Here is a 15,450-nt window from a genome sequence, read left to right as displayed (position 1 = left end):
TGGTGGAAATATACTTGAGGAGTTTGTGGGTTTAAAAGCTAAAATGTATGCGCATAATGTTAACTGTTTGGAAAAAAGAGAATATATTGAAATTAAAAAAGCTAAAGGTATAAAGAAAAATGTTGTAAATTCTTCATTGTTATTTAATGATACAAAACATGCTTATTTGAAAACAAAATTTTTTATGCTCAACAATTTTTATTTAAATGTGAAAATCAAAAAATGTTTACCATTTCACAGAATAAAAAAAGTTTAACTTCAGATGATGAAAAAAGAGCAATCATGGATGATGACGTTCACACATTAGCTTGGGGTCACACTAATTTATGTATAAAAGCAAATAATTCTCTATAACCTATTTAGTCTTACATCACTCGTGATAACGTAAACTACATTCAAGATGATTGTTCCAATTACATCCCTGATGTTATTTTCATCATTTCTCCTAAACTCAACCGTTTACATCTACAAACCAGAATATGTTCGTGCCTGTTACATGACAACCAGTTTAGATAAAAATTTAAACGATAGCTGGCCAGATAAATGGACTGAAATGAGTATTGACAATAAATTTTGTAAAAGATATTAAATTTGATGAATCAAATAAAAGTCTTTTTGCTTATAAAGTAAATTACTACTTGTTGAATGGAACATACAAAGTTGGTAAATGGAAATTTGGAGTTACGGATAAAATGAATCCCGAATTATATAAAGATATAAACACCCACAAAACATGTAATAATCATAAACTACTCTTATATATAGGATTAATTGAAATTATTTTTGTAACATTTGTTAGTCTAATTGTCCTAGGTTTAATTGTATTGAAATATTATAATAGTACAACATAAGATACTCAGTATGTAAACTTTTTATAAATCTTGATTGTAATGAATAAACCTTTTTTCCACATGGCTGAGTTTGGTTTAATATAAAAGTAGACTCCTAACCACATGTGTTCAGTTGCATACGTGCTTTTTCCACATGGTTGATTTTACTTTCATATAAAAAGGGTGACCCAACCGTTTGTTCAGTTGCATACGTACTTTTGGTTACAATGGACACCAAGTTAGTTTATTTTAAATCAAACATTGACGGTCGTGAATATGAGCTGTCCATATGATTGTAATCACGTGGTATTGAGGTTCAGATTAACAAGACATTTACACAAATGTCACAAAAATCACCCCCTCATGCCACAATACCCACTGAAATTTCGATGCAGTCATTCTTAAAGTAAGTAAAGAAATTATTCTGTTAACAAATGTTGTATTTACTTTTATTTAAAGGATCATCCCAGTTCAAAACCTATATACAATTTAAATCACCGTAGAGATTGTTCAAACCATCAACAGCATGATCATATCACATATTACCCTTAAAAAATAAATCGAGTTTATCCACAAAGTTGTTGTCTTTATCTACCTTACAAAAATCCGATTGACACCAACAAAATGGCGGTGCAGACCACCTAATTAATGTTCACCCACACCCAACATAATATTCAACATAATATTCACCACGGTAACACCACACCTAAGTAATTAATGTTCACCCAACAAAACCATACCATATAAGGAAGTTAAATTCATCTAGCCACGCCCAACATAATATTCACCCTACAAAATTGACGGTAACACCACAAACAAAATGGCGGTGCACATCACCTAACCCAACAAAACCATACCATATAAGGAAGTTGAACCACGCCCAACATAATATTCACCCTACAAACCCCTGCCACGCCTGCACCCACAGCACACCTTCACCCTACACCCAATCATATTGCAGTTAAATATGCAGACCAATCAGAATGCAGATCCCGCTTCTCATTAAATATGCAGACCAATCAGAACGCAGATCCCGCTCTCATTAAATATGCAGACCAATCAGAACGCAGATCCCGCTCTCATTAAATATGCAGACCAATCAGAACGCAGAACGCGATCTAATTAAATATGCAGACCAATCAGAAGCAAGCTACGCCCACAACTCGACCAATCACAAACAAGCCACGCCCACAGATCCCGAAAGTTGATCCAGAACTCTCCTATCCTACTACTTTTATTAACCCAACTTTACTTAAAAATCGGTTTTATTCAAACCTCAAATCTATAGAGCAAAAAGAGTTACCCAAAAATGAAGAAATTGAGAGATTGGAGTATTTAATTAAACAAATGGACACTATTTCGAAATGGACGGGTTCAAACAATGAACTATTATTATATCACATAAAACAAGTTATATTCCATGCAGATTCAGTTCGATATGGTTACAAAAAATTACTTCCTAAATTGCCATGGCTTCAGCTCATATTTTATCTTCAGCAATACATTAAATATTTCACTTCAAGAGATGAGATTCACTTATATCAAATTGGACTTAGGGGAAGGTTGGCCAAGTCGTACCTCTAAAATACAATTGGCCCTGAGAAAAATTAATCAGAAATGTTTATATTTTTGTAAAACATCGATTTAACATAAATGTGTGAACGGTACGACTTAACAAACCGGTACCCTAAGTCGTACCTTCGATACCCAAAGTCGTACCTATGCCAAAGAAATATCAAAATAAGAATATATATTAGTTTAATAATAATGTATTTATTTGCAAGTGTATTTTATACTGCTTGACACCCCAACATTACTGTCGTACATCCAAATTTTGCATTTGAGGCACTGAATCATACTATTCCTCCTATTCTCATCAATGCTAGTAAAGTATCTTTATGCGCAACCGTAGCGCCGCCTCGTGGCGCAGCTGAAACCTGAGACCCATATGTTCTATAGGTACGACTTAAAAATGCAAAGGGGTACGAGTTAGCAAACATGTGCTTCCCGCTTAAAACAACCTTAAACAATATATCAGAAGGATTATTTAACATAATCCACAGAAAACAATACATGGATAGATGTATAACCAATATTTAACATGAAACACATATTTAGTGGTGTTTTTCTGACCACCAATGTTTCAAGTCTAATGAGAAATTGATGAGGACGAGGAGCAAAACTATTTTGCGCATAACTTCTCAATAGGTACTGATCTGGCGGGAACTGATTAAAGAATATGTTTCTAGTATGATTTCAAGGCTGGCTCAGAATACAGCATTTTAAGTTGCATAGTGCCTCTGGGTTAGAGAAAAGACCGAGGTACGACTTACGTGACGGTACGACTTAAGCGACTTTCCCCTATATCACAAAAAGAACTGACTAACATTATTAATTTGTTTCAAAAGATTCTGATACACGTAAAGAATAAAACAAAACCATCAAAAATTAAGTTAGGTGATGGTGATGAACATACAGACATAATTGAGTACTTTAAACAGATATATCACGAAATTAGGGATGTACACGTGTTGTACAGAATTTGCCATTATGTTGAATCAAACGAGAAAAAGAATGGCCTGACCATGTTACGAATAGTACAAGTAATTGGCGAATGTCTGAAGAAATCTGATAAAACACCGAATGTTTCAGATTGCTTGTTAGAGCATATTAAAGAATATTTTTTTGAAGAAGATATTGCAGGTATCATCAGGCATAGTGATAATATATCTCATTTAACAAGTATACCCAATTGTACTGAGAGAATACAAACAATATTTGACAAGACTTTGAATGATATTTCAAAATGTTTTATTCATATTAAATTAAATTTCATATACAAGAAATACAATGATCGCATCAAAAATTATAAAATATATTGTTGCAGGAAATATATAATAATGTAAGTTTGCGTTTGTTGTCACTGCGTTTATTGGTCACATAGTGATGGAGGCAAAGAGAGAAATAAATTGTACCGCTGCAAGCACGGTTAAAAACTGATCTATTTACCCTATTATTTACGGGCCCTGGCTGAAGAGGTCTTAAGTCAGGAGAAAATACTATTAATCATAGTGTAAAACGTACTTCAAAACTAATTTCAAAAACTTGTGGCATAATACTCGTAGTTTGTCAATGAAGTTCCATCTAAAATGTTGTGAATATGTGTCCATATTTAATTTCAAAAGCAAGAATAATTTTGAACGACCACGTTCACGTATGACATAGGTATGAATACACAGTCGAAAATGAAAAAAGGAATCTTGATCAAATAGAAATTGTAAATTTGTGTTTTTGTGTAAAATTACATTTATAATTTGAATGAACATAGCAGTACAGGATACGCCTAAATATCTGCCAATAGAGGATAAATAACTTGTTTGACGACGGACCTTGGCGACAAGTCGTATATGACTTCTGCTCTCTGATATTAAAGATGCAAAAACTATTCAAGAATACAAGATGCGTGAACATTCTTTATTCAAGTTTTACAATAAAATAAATATATTTAAATAGTAATAACGGAGGAACGGAGAATATAACACAAAGCATCTTTGTTCAGTATTAAACGACATATTCTCACTCCATAAAATAATACAAATAAAATAAGGGGCATAATATCAGTTGGATCACTCAAATTTAATTTTAGAGCATGCATCAGTCGATTTGATGGATTGAATTAGTTCTTTAAACTGCTTATGTAATTATGTTTTTAATTTGTCTAAAAATGGAAGAATGCAGATAAAAATCAGCAATAAAAATGAACGTGCAAGTTATAACTTTAGAATTATAATTTGACCCCTTTCAATGTATAAAACCACGTTGTCTTCCCGGAATACCAGGGTTCACAAAATAAGAAACTGGATATGTTACAGAGCAGCAAAACCTCGACTTATTGCAATAAAAATAAGTTTTGACGTGAGAACCAATAAGCTCATGCAAAGAATAATATAGTGCAGGCCAATTACATAAAAATTGATTCCTAAAAAGATAAAAACCAGACAGAGCATATTCATTGAAAGAATTAAAAAGCAATCATAGAAAAACAGTAGAATTACGTAGAAGTTACTGATGTTATTGAGGAGTAAATAACATTAGTTAAAATTACAACATGAGTATACACAGTTGAGAATTGTTCCCGGATTGGTTTCCGCATTGTGATCTGGTTTCCTGTCACTAAGTTTGCGATAAAACGCGGATCATAGTCCTTGTCATATAGTATCATAGGCGGAAACTTCTGCTGGTTAACAGGTTTAACCAAGGTATACGTTGTTGCCACTTCTTGTTCCGGTACGACAACCTGTTCGCCGTCCTGGACCACGATCTTTTTGAAAGTTACCTTTGTACTTTTCTTCTGTGTAGCTGGCCGAAAAGAAGTTGAAATTCTGCGTCTTGATTTCCGGCTATACGTCGTTGCGATGATTTCTCTGGACTCGGCGTCCGAGGAATGGCGGCTGGCAGCGGACTCATGGTCGTTATTATCGTTCTCGTTGTCGTCAGTCATGGCTGGTTGTCATAGGTTCGTTTTCGTCCATTGATTCTGCGAGCGGTGCGAAAGAGTTGTGGGTCTCCACCATGCCTTCGAACCGGCTGGCATCTTGCAATTTACGTCGCTTTTCTCGTTTGGATCGGGCGGCCTCAAAGCGGACTCGATCACGGTCGCGTCGATCAAGCATCATGTTTGCGTTGGTCAAAGGCTCGACCTGATCGCTTAGTTGTCTGTTTGTTACCGATAACTATGTGGCGGATGTGGTATGCAATGAAGAAAACTCTTGCTGATTTTACGATTTATTTACGTGTAACTTTCACAAGAGCTCAAGAGCGAATAAATTCCAGGACTGAAGCGAATGAAGATCTACAGATACGACAAATTTCCTATTGCGTGAAGGTATGTGATGTCATGAAACAATATCCCCCAATTATACTCCTCTTTAATTATTATGTTTAATCCATGCATTACAATGTAAGATTTTTGCTTTTTGGTATGGTTGAAATAAAAAAGACACGAAAGAAACAAGAAACGGATATCTCCAGAAAAAATAAAATCAAAATCCAATTACAGATTATAAATATTGCACCTTGACGGAAAAACCTTGGTCGACTAGAAAACCAAAAATATCAAAATAAACCAGTATAATTCAAATTTTTCAAGAAGTTGACAACCACAGAGCTCGACACTTTAATGTAGAGAACAAAGCTATTCAGAAGTATTACGCTTCGAAATAGACAATCAAAAGACTTCGAAACAGTGATGAATTAAACAAAGAACGAACGAGTGACCCGATACAGAACACTTTATTTATTTTTATACTTCACAATTTATTTTAATTTTTTTAACAACGCTCGCAGCTCGAAACAAGCTAACCTTCGATAAAAGAATTGCGAAGAGAATGACACGAATTTCTCGTAACCAAACAATGTAAACAGTTTTCTTTAATATAGCATGCTCTGTGAAACAAAACTAGAAATTTTGTTTCAATTTTTATATCGCACCACCCATGACTAATGACTTTCAAAACATGGTAACAAAAGACAGTAGATATCAAGTGGCTAAACGAGTGTATGACTACATTTAGCCACGTGATGCTTACGTTACTTTTTCCACTTCCACTTTATTTCCACGTAAAGGTTTTGTATTGGTTTTGAAATTTTGGAATTTTAAATCATCAAAATTTGTTCAAACAACACTAGAAAATGTAAGGTTATTACTGTCGTGCAGCGTCGACACAAGCTGCAGCAGTGCCTGCTTTGACTTGTTTGACTGGTGGCGCATGACAGTTCATATAATTATATTATGCGCATCTCTTTCTACTTTTGGCGCGCGCTGCAAAGCAGCGTCACTTATTATTAGCAACTCGACTAGATAAGTCAAGTAATTATAAGACATTTGTTCAAATTATAATTAAAAACACAAGTAATAATAAACGTTTTATTTTAAACTCATCCGAGTGTTCAATATAATTGGCGCAGCCGGTAGGATAATCGGTACGGTAGTGTTAATTAAACCAAAAAAACCGGTGATTATCAAATCTTCGACCGATTCCACCTAAACCAGAGTGTCACAACTTCGAAGACATAAACTTTACTAAAACGAGGGCATCTACCCTTCGAGGAGGGACCGTTGGCCAAATCGCACCTTCCACAGAACGACCAGCACACCTTCGAGAACCGACTTATCCAAATCAATTTCGTCCAGACATCGTCATCGTCTCCGACATGATAATGGCGCAGATTTTGCTGTAAGTCGACGTTTTCCTTTTTATTCCTTTTATATAACGCATAAAGCATACAATTGTTAAAAGTTATAAAAATACAATGGCACACCGGGGTAATATCGAAATTCAAGTTGCAAAGGAGATGGTTCCTGAATTTCTAGGCGGCTCGAAAGACTTGCCTTATTTTTTAAAACAAGCGGAAACTTTCCTAAATTTACTAAAGAGGGATCCTCCAGAGTGCTTATTCAATAAAATTTTATTCGAGAGTATTAAATCAAAATTCAAATGTGAAGCGAGAGAAGTATTAATAAGTGCTAATTGTGATACGTGGGCAAATCTTAAAAACGCGTTAGTTGCAAAGCACGGCGATCCGCGTTCGGAAGAGCTTCTTGTCCACGATCTCACGACGTGCTATCAAAAGCAAGATGAAACCTACGAGTTATATTACGAAGATGTAAAACGCAAGCTCCGCGTTCTCACCGAGCACTTGTCCTTAAGGACAGCGAACGTTGATATAAGACAACATAAAATTATCATTTATGAAGGCCAAGCGTTAGCCACGTTTAAGGCTGGTGAAACGGAGCCGTATTGTGCTCATTGGCTAAACGTAGCTTGTGACACCTTAGAAGCGTGCATCTACGAATGCCGACGTTTCGATAATCATATGACACAAACATCTTTTATGAAATTTTTACGAGGAAAAGATAAGACTCAAACTGCGCAGCAACCGGCAAGAAAAAATACTCAAGTTTCAAATTCTAGCAATGCGCAATTTACTAATCGGAATAACACGTATTATCCGAGACAGAATTACAATCCAAGATATAACTTGCCACCTCAACAAAATACTAATGCAAATAAAATTTCACATCAACAAAATTACGTCAGTTTTTGGACACAATAAAAATAATGCTCCTACGCCGATGTCTGTTTCTACAGCCAGAACAAATCGGGTACCGAGTCGAGTGAATAATAACAACTATTTTAAACAAACTGGACCTCCTAACTTTATATCTGAGGAGCTCTATAATGTACAAACAAATGAAACAGAATATGACGAACAAAACTACGAGATGAATAATGAAGACGAATATGAGGAAACAGACCGTATGTTTTCCGATACAAATCAAAATACGGATTTTTGCGTAGAAGCCTCGGACAACCAACATTAGACTTGAACACTATTCAGTCAAAACCGCGACTACCTTTCATAATTATTCCAAAATTTAATTTAAAAATTCTTATTGATTCTGGAGCAAGTAATTCGATTATTAATCCAGGACCAGTCTCAAATTATTTTTCAAATTTTCAATTCAAAAAGAAATTCGAAGTTACTAGCTTAAAGCAAAAAGTAACAAATGGCACTTGCATAAAATATCCTATTTTAGAAGATTTTAATATCAACTATTCATTTGAATTCCTAGTCATGGAATGGCATGATCATTTTGACGCATTAATTGGCAATAATGATTTCGAAAAATTAAAAGCATTAATCGATTACAGAAATTCATTTCTTTGCATAGAAAATAAAAGAATTCCATTCTATTTAGAATTAAATTCAAATAAATTTGAACCATTCACTCAAAACATTACTGAAACAATTTCAATACCAGTTAACATACTTGAAGGCCAAATATTATTTCCAAATCTTAACAAGAGTAATCTATGACCTAGAGACAGACTCAAGCACGGATGAGCTGCTTGCAGAATTAAAAATCGAGCTCAATATTGACAGAATATCTCGATTGAAAAACACCTTACTTAGGTTAATTTACTTAGTAATTTTTAATGAAAACTACGCTATTAAAAAGCTAAACAAAGAACATTGCCTCTTGGGGCATACACGAATCAAATGGGCGCCATAGAAATCAAATCGAGAAATACGGCAATGTAAAAGGTGTCAAGAATGGGGCCATGCAACCACGAATTGTAATAGCGCATTCGCATGCCTCAAGTGTGGGGAAAACCATGCACCAAAATGCACCTGTGCACCAAAAGCAGAGACGAACCAGCGAAATGCGTGAACTGCGGTGGGGACCACCCAGCAAATTCCACGAAATGTGAAGTTTACGAGACAGCTCTCCAAAGAAGACGTGAACAGAGAGAGAAAACCAAAAAAGAGGAAATCCCCAGCAACATTACCAGATGAGGCGAGAGCTCCCTTACCCGATGTGCAAGATCAACGGGCTTTTCCAACTTTTCCAACTGGCCGCCGACCTATACCTTCAACATCTTCTGCGGCTGCACTTCCGACACCAGCTACTTCAACACAACAAAGCTACGCGGACGCAATAAAGGAGCCGCACTCATACAGGGCAGCCATGCCATCCAGCACGACTAACGGCGATACGGGTAAATTAGACGAATACAATCAATAAATGAACGAAATCAAAATATTACACGAATTAGTAGATGTTAACAATATGCTCTCTTTAGTTAGGAGCTTAAATCAAAAACTACGCCTTGCTAAGACCATGCAATAAAAATTTGAAATTTTCATAACTTTTACGTCATAAAAGGACCATAACATAAATGGACCATAAACTCATAATTTATCATTGGAACGCAAACGGTATCCTAGGAAAACTAACAGAATTAAAACACTTTTTAAAGAACAATAATGTGCAAATTATGGCAATTAACGAGACAAAAATTAATAAAAGCCATAAAAGGAATTACCGCATAATTAGAAAAGATCGCGACTCTCATGGTGGGGGAATTGCGATTCTAATCAGGAATGACATTACACACATGGACTCACCTGACAATAGACTAAGTCATCTAGAATTAATACAAATTCAAATTTGCAATGACATCGTTCTGACAGCATGGTACAATCCCCCTAATCAAGTAATCAAACCCCAAGACCTTGACATCATTTTGCATGACCCTAGAAACAAGCGGAAGCTTTCTTAAATTTACTAAGGAGGGATGCTCCAGAGTGCTTATTTAATAGAATTATATTCGAGAGTATTAAATCAAAAATCAAATGTGAAGCGAGAGAAGTATTAATAAGTGCTAATTGTGATACGTGGGCAAATCTTAAAAACGCGTTAGTTGCAAAGTACGGCGATCCGCGTTCGGAAGAGCTTCTTGTCCATGATCTCACGACGTGTTATCAAAAGCAAGATGAAACCTACGAGTTATATTACGAAGATGTAAAACGCAAGCTCCGCGTTCTCACCGAGCACGTGTCCTTAAGGACAGCGAACGTTGATATAAGACAGCATAAAATTACCATGTATGAAGGTCAAGCGTTAGCCACATTTAAGGCTGGTGTAACGGAACCGTATTGTGCTCATTTGCTAAACGTAGCTTGTGACACCTTAGAAGCGTGCATCTACGAATGCCGACGTTTCGATAATCATATGACACAAACATCTTTTATGAAATTTTTACGAGGAAAAGATAAGACTCAAACTGCGCAGCAACCGGCAAGAAAAAATACTCATGTTTCAAATTCTAGCAATGCGCAATTTACTAATCGGAATAACACGTATTATCCGAGACAGAATTACAATCCAAGATATAACTTGCCACCTCAACAAAATACTAATGCAAATAAAATTTCACATCAACAAAATTACGTCGGAAATCAGAATTTTCCACGCGGACCAATTAACATGCCAAAACCAATTATAAATAAACAAAACTATCCAACAAACTCCCAAGTTTTTGGACACAATAAAAATAATGCTCCTACGCCGATGTCTGTTTCTACAGCCAGAACAAATCGGGTACCGAGTCGAGTGAATAATAATAACTATTTTAAACAAACTGGACCTCCTAACTTTATATCTGAGGAGCTCTATAATGTACAAACAAATGAAACAGAACAAGACGAACAAAACTACGAGATGCATAATGAAGACGAATATGAGGAAACAGACCGTATGTTTTCCGATACAAATCAAAACACGGATTTTTGCGTAGAAGCCTCGGACAACCAACATTAGACTTGAACACTATTCAGTCAAAACCGCGACTACCATTCATAATTATTCCAAAATTTAATTTAAAAATTCTTATTGATTCTGGAGCAAGTAATTCGATTATTAATCCAGGACCAGTCTCAAATTATTTTTCAAATTTTCAATTCAAAAAGAAATTCGAAGTGACTAGCTTAAAGCAAAAAGTAACAAATGACACTTGCATAAAGTATCCCATTTTAGAAGATTTTAATATCAATTATTCATTTGAATTCCTAGTCATGGAATGGCATGATCATTTTGACGCATTAATTGGCAATAATGATTTTAAAAAATTAAAAGCATTAATCGATTACAGAAATTCATTTCTTTGCATAGAAAATAAAAGAATTCCATTCTATTTAGAATTAAATTCAAATAACTGTTAACTGGTATTGAAATACCAGTTAACATACTTGAAGGCCAAATATTATTTCCAAATCTTAATATTAATGATATAATGATGGAATGTATAGCAACAGCTAAAAATGGAATAGTTACCTTACCATTAGAATTACAAACCAAAACGGCTTCAATTAGATTTAACCGCAGAGTTGAAGTACAACCGTTTTATAATTTCAAGATAAAAGAACAAAATGGTACGCACAATAATAAGTCAGAATCAACGACACGTCTTGATCTAAATTCACTCAGAGTTGATCATTTGAACGATGAAGAAAGAGCAAAATTAAACGAGTTATGCAAAAAACACAAAGCCATTTGCTATGATGAAAATTCTGAATTGACTTTCTCAAACGCAGTTAAACACAAAATTCGAGTCACAGATGAAGCACCAGTTTATTCAAAGTCATATAGATATCCCTATTCATTACGAGAGGAAATTCAAAGTCAAATTAAAAAATTAATTAGTAATAAAATTATCAGACCATCTATGTCACCATACAGTTCACCTGTTTGGATTGTACCAAAAAAACTAGATGCATCGGGAAAAAAGAAATGGCGTCTTGTCATAGACTACAGAAACTTAAATAAGAAAACCATTGAGGATAAATACCCACTTCCAAGAATAGAGGAAATCTTAGACAATCTTGGAAAATGTTGGCCGTTGGTCATCCATCGCAAAGCTATTCGAAAAAATTATATTGCCACAAATAGTATCCGCCTTTGAGAACGTCATTTCATCAAGACAACACGGGTTCATAGGAGGACGCTCTACAGTCACAAACTTATATCTCTACACGGATTATGTACTGGATGCAATGAATCAAGGATTGAGCACTCATACCATCTACACGGATTTCTCCAAGGCTTTCGATATGGTAAACCACGATATTTTAATAAATAAACTAAGACAATACAATGTTAAAAGCAATGCACTGGACTGGCTGAGGTCATACTTAGTTGACAGACAACTGCAAGTACGTGTGAGTGGATACACATCAGAATTATATGAAGTCACCTCAGGTGTCCCTCAAGGATCGCACCTCGGGCCAATTCTCTTCAACATATTCATAAATGACATTGGGGAACAATTTATATCAGAATATCAACTGTATGCCGATGACTTAAAGATCTTCAGGAGGATTAATTGCAATGATGACATGGATATTCTGCAGCGCGACATCAACACACTTCGCCAGTTGGTGTCAGCAGAGAATAAATAGAATTTAATCAAGACCAAATGTGGCGGCATTATAATGCTCTCAGACTATGAAACCAGCTCCAGCAATATATCATCTAAACAGTACCAACTATCCGAAGTACCATCAGTTAAGGAGCTAGGCATTATCGTGAATAAAAACTTTAGTTTTCATGCCATGTGGATAAGATAACATCCCAAGCGTTCAAAACACTTGGTTTCTTATTCAGAACAGGCAAGAATTTAAAATGAATATACACTCATGCACATATTCAAAACGCTAGTGCACGACCCTTATTGGAATATGGCTGCATCATCTGGTCACCTCACACCCAAAATGATCGACAGAGTTGAAAATATACAACGGAAATTTTGCAAATTTTTATCATATTATATGTATACACAAGGGACTCACTTAACAACAGACGGTGTACAGCTGCTTCAAGATTGACACCCTAATCAATCGTCCTTAAGTCGCAGATTGTACTTTTCCTTTAAGTCGACACACGGACAGATCAGTCTCGGAAATTAACAACCATTTCAGGTTCATTGTGTCCAGGACCCAGGACTCAAGAACAAAAGGTTGTTGAGCACAATAAAAACAACGAAGAATTATATCTGCTACGGTCCAAAGAACAGAATCTCCAATTTGGTCAATGGATATGCATCAGACGTCGATTTCTTCACTGAATCACAGTCAAGTTTTCATTCCAATATTAAGAAAATTATGTTAATTAACTAAATGAAATATATTAAAAAAATTTGTAAGGTACACTGCCGATTGGCGTTTTTTGATAATAAAAAAATAAAATATTGCTTCTATTTGAACGATTTCAACGATCTAAAATGCTTGAAAATGATTATTTTAGCAAAACAGCACGTTTTGAGCTTAAATCTGCGATTTAACGCGTAAAACAGCATAAAAACGGCGAATTTTTTATTATTCGTTTTTTATTAATATTGCTTCTATTTGAACGATTTCAACAATCTAAAATGCTTGAAAATGATTATTTTAGCAAAACAGCACGTTTTGAGCTTTAATCTGCGATTTAACGCGTAAAACAGCATAACTTTTCTCAAAGTTGTAAATGTTGTGTTTAGTGTTGTCTACTTAATTTTATCTAAACTAAAAATATTGTTTTCAATGTTCGATGTCCGTGTTAGGCGTCACGAAACATTTAGGTACCTGCACTTTTACGCAAGTATTTGATTATAAAACCAGTTTAAAAGAGATAAGAAAGACGCCGCTGCGTGTAAAATTGCAATATTTGTTCAGTTTGTGTTCGGTATTGTAACGAAACGTTGCTGTAAGTTAATAATAAATATAGCAATTTTGGGAACCGGTGCTCGCCGCGCGCGAGTTTATCTTCACATTGGTAATCAACGCGTGCATCGCGCATGTCGCGAACACATAGGGCGCTGTATTATTTCATTCCTCATCATAGAATGCAAGAAAATTAATTGTAATATTTAATATTACATTTGTAATCAATAACCAAGGTCATATTGTTTGCAAATAGTGTTATATTCAATAATCAATTACAAATTTGATATTGATAACAATCGTTGGATCGTCATAGGCGCTCTGTCAAGGACAGCTTGGCATTACTTAATACATACAAAGAAGGTTAAAATATCGTGGTTAAAAGTACAAGTACAAACAGGAACGAGTAACAATCTTTAGTCGGTTAGTCAGAGACGCGTCGCTTTCACTCTGATTCGCGGAATCGTCGTGGCGCTGCAACTTCCCGCTTCGGCATCGGCCTACTCGTCATCTTCATCATCATCGTCGGCGGTCTCACAGGTGCATTTCTTCCGCCTTACCTCTCGTTGAGCTTCGTCTCGAAAGTGGTCCAGGCGGTTCAGCGCAGACATGAAAATCTTTTATGGTCTTTGCTCATTTGTTGACCAGTGCTTTATGGTAAGCACATTGTGCAGATTATTTTTTACGCCAAAAATGTTTCATTAAATAATGAATAATACTTACTCATCACGTTTTGAAACAGATTGTCTTTTCTCCTTCTTCACCTTCTCAGCAGTCTTCTTTTCTATTCTCCCGTCAACTCCAGTTGCGCTCGTTCCTTTCCAGCACATCGGCACTCCTCGTATCATCTTCATCATCATCGTCGGCAGTCTCACCAGGTACATTTTCTTCCGCGTACGCACTCTCGTTGAGCTTCGTCTCGAACTGGTCGAAGGGCAGTTCAGCGCAGACATGAAAATCTTTTATCGTCTTTGCTCATTGTTGACCAGTGTTTTGGTAAAGCTTGCATTGTCCTGGGTTATTTTTTACATAAAAAATGTTTCATTAAATAATGAATAATATTTACTCATCACGTTTTTGAAACAGATTGTCTTTTCTCATTGCTACCTTCTCAGCATTCTTCTTTTCTTCTTCTCCACGTCAACTCCAGTTGCGTATAATTTCCTTTTCCACTTCGGCATCTGGCCTCCTCGTCATCATCTTCATCATCATCGTCGGCAGTCTCTCAGGTACATTTTCTTCCCTTGTGTACCTCTCTTGAGCTTCGTCTCGAAGTGGTCCCGAAGGCGGTTCAGCGCAGACATGAAAATCTTTTTATCGTCTTTGCTCATTGTTGACCAGTGCTTTGGTAAAGCTTGCATTGTCCTGGAATTATTTTTACATAAAAAATGTTTTGTTAATAATGAATAATAACTTACTCATCACGAAACAGATTATCTTTCCTTCTTCACCTTCTCAGCAGTCTTCTTTTCTTAGCAATACGTAGCGTAATACCCAGGGAAATCAAGGAAGTGGTTTGTATTTATGCTACGTCAAGTCACCAGTGAGTTGTGGTGCAGCAAGAGACAAGATATTG

The sequence above is a fragment of the Atheta coriaria genome, unplaced genomic scaffold (assembly GCF_025399875.1).
Source record: "Atheta coriaria isolate IRGN ID8LTWV9N9 unplaced genomic scaffold, Caltech_Dcor_3.1 hic_scaffold_67_pilon, whole genome shotgun sequence".
Lineage (NCBI taxonomy): Eukaryota > Metazoa > Arthropoda > Insecta > Coleoptera > Staphylinidae > Dalotia > Dalotia coriaria.
The sequence above is the reverse complement of the archived record's forward strand: the minus strand, read 5'-3'. Positions refer to the sequence as shown.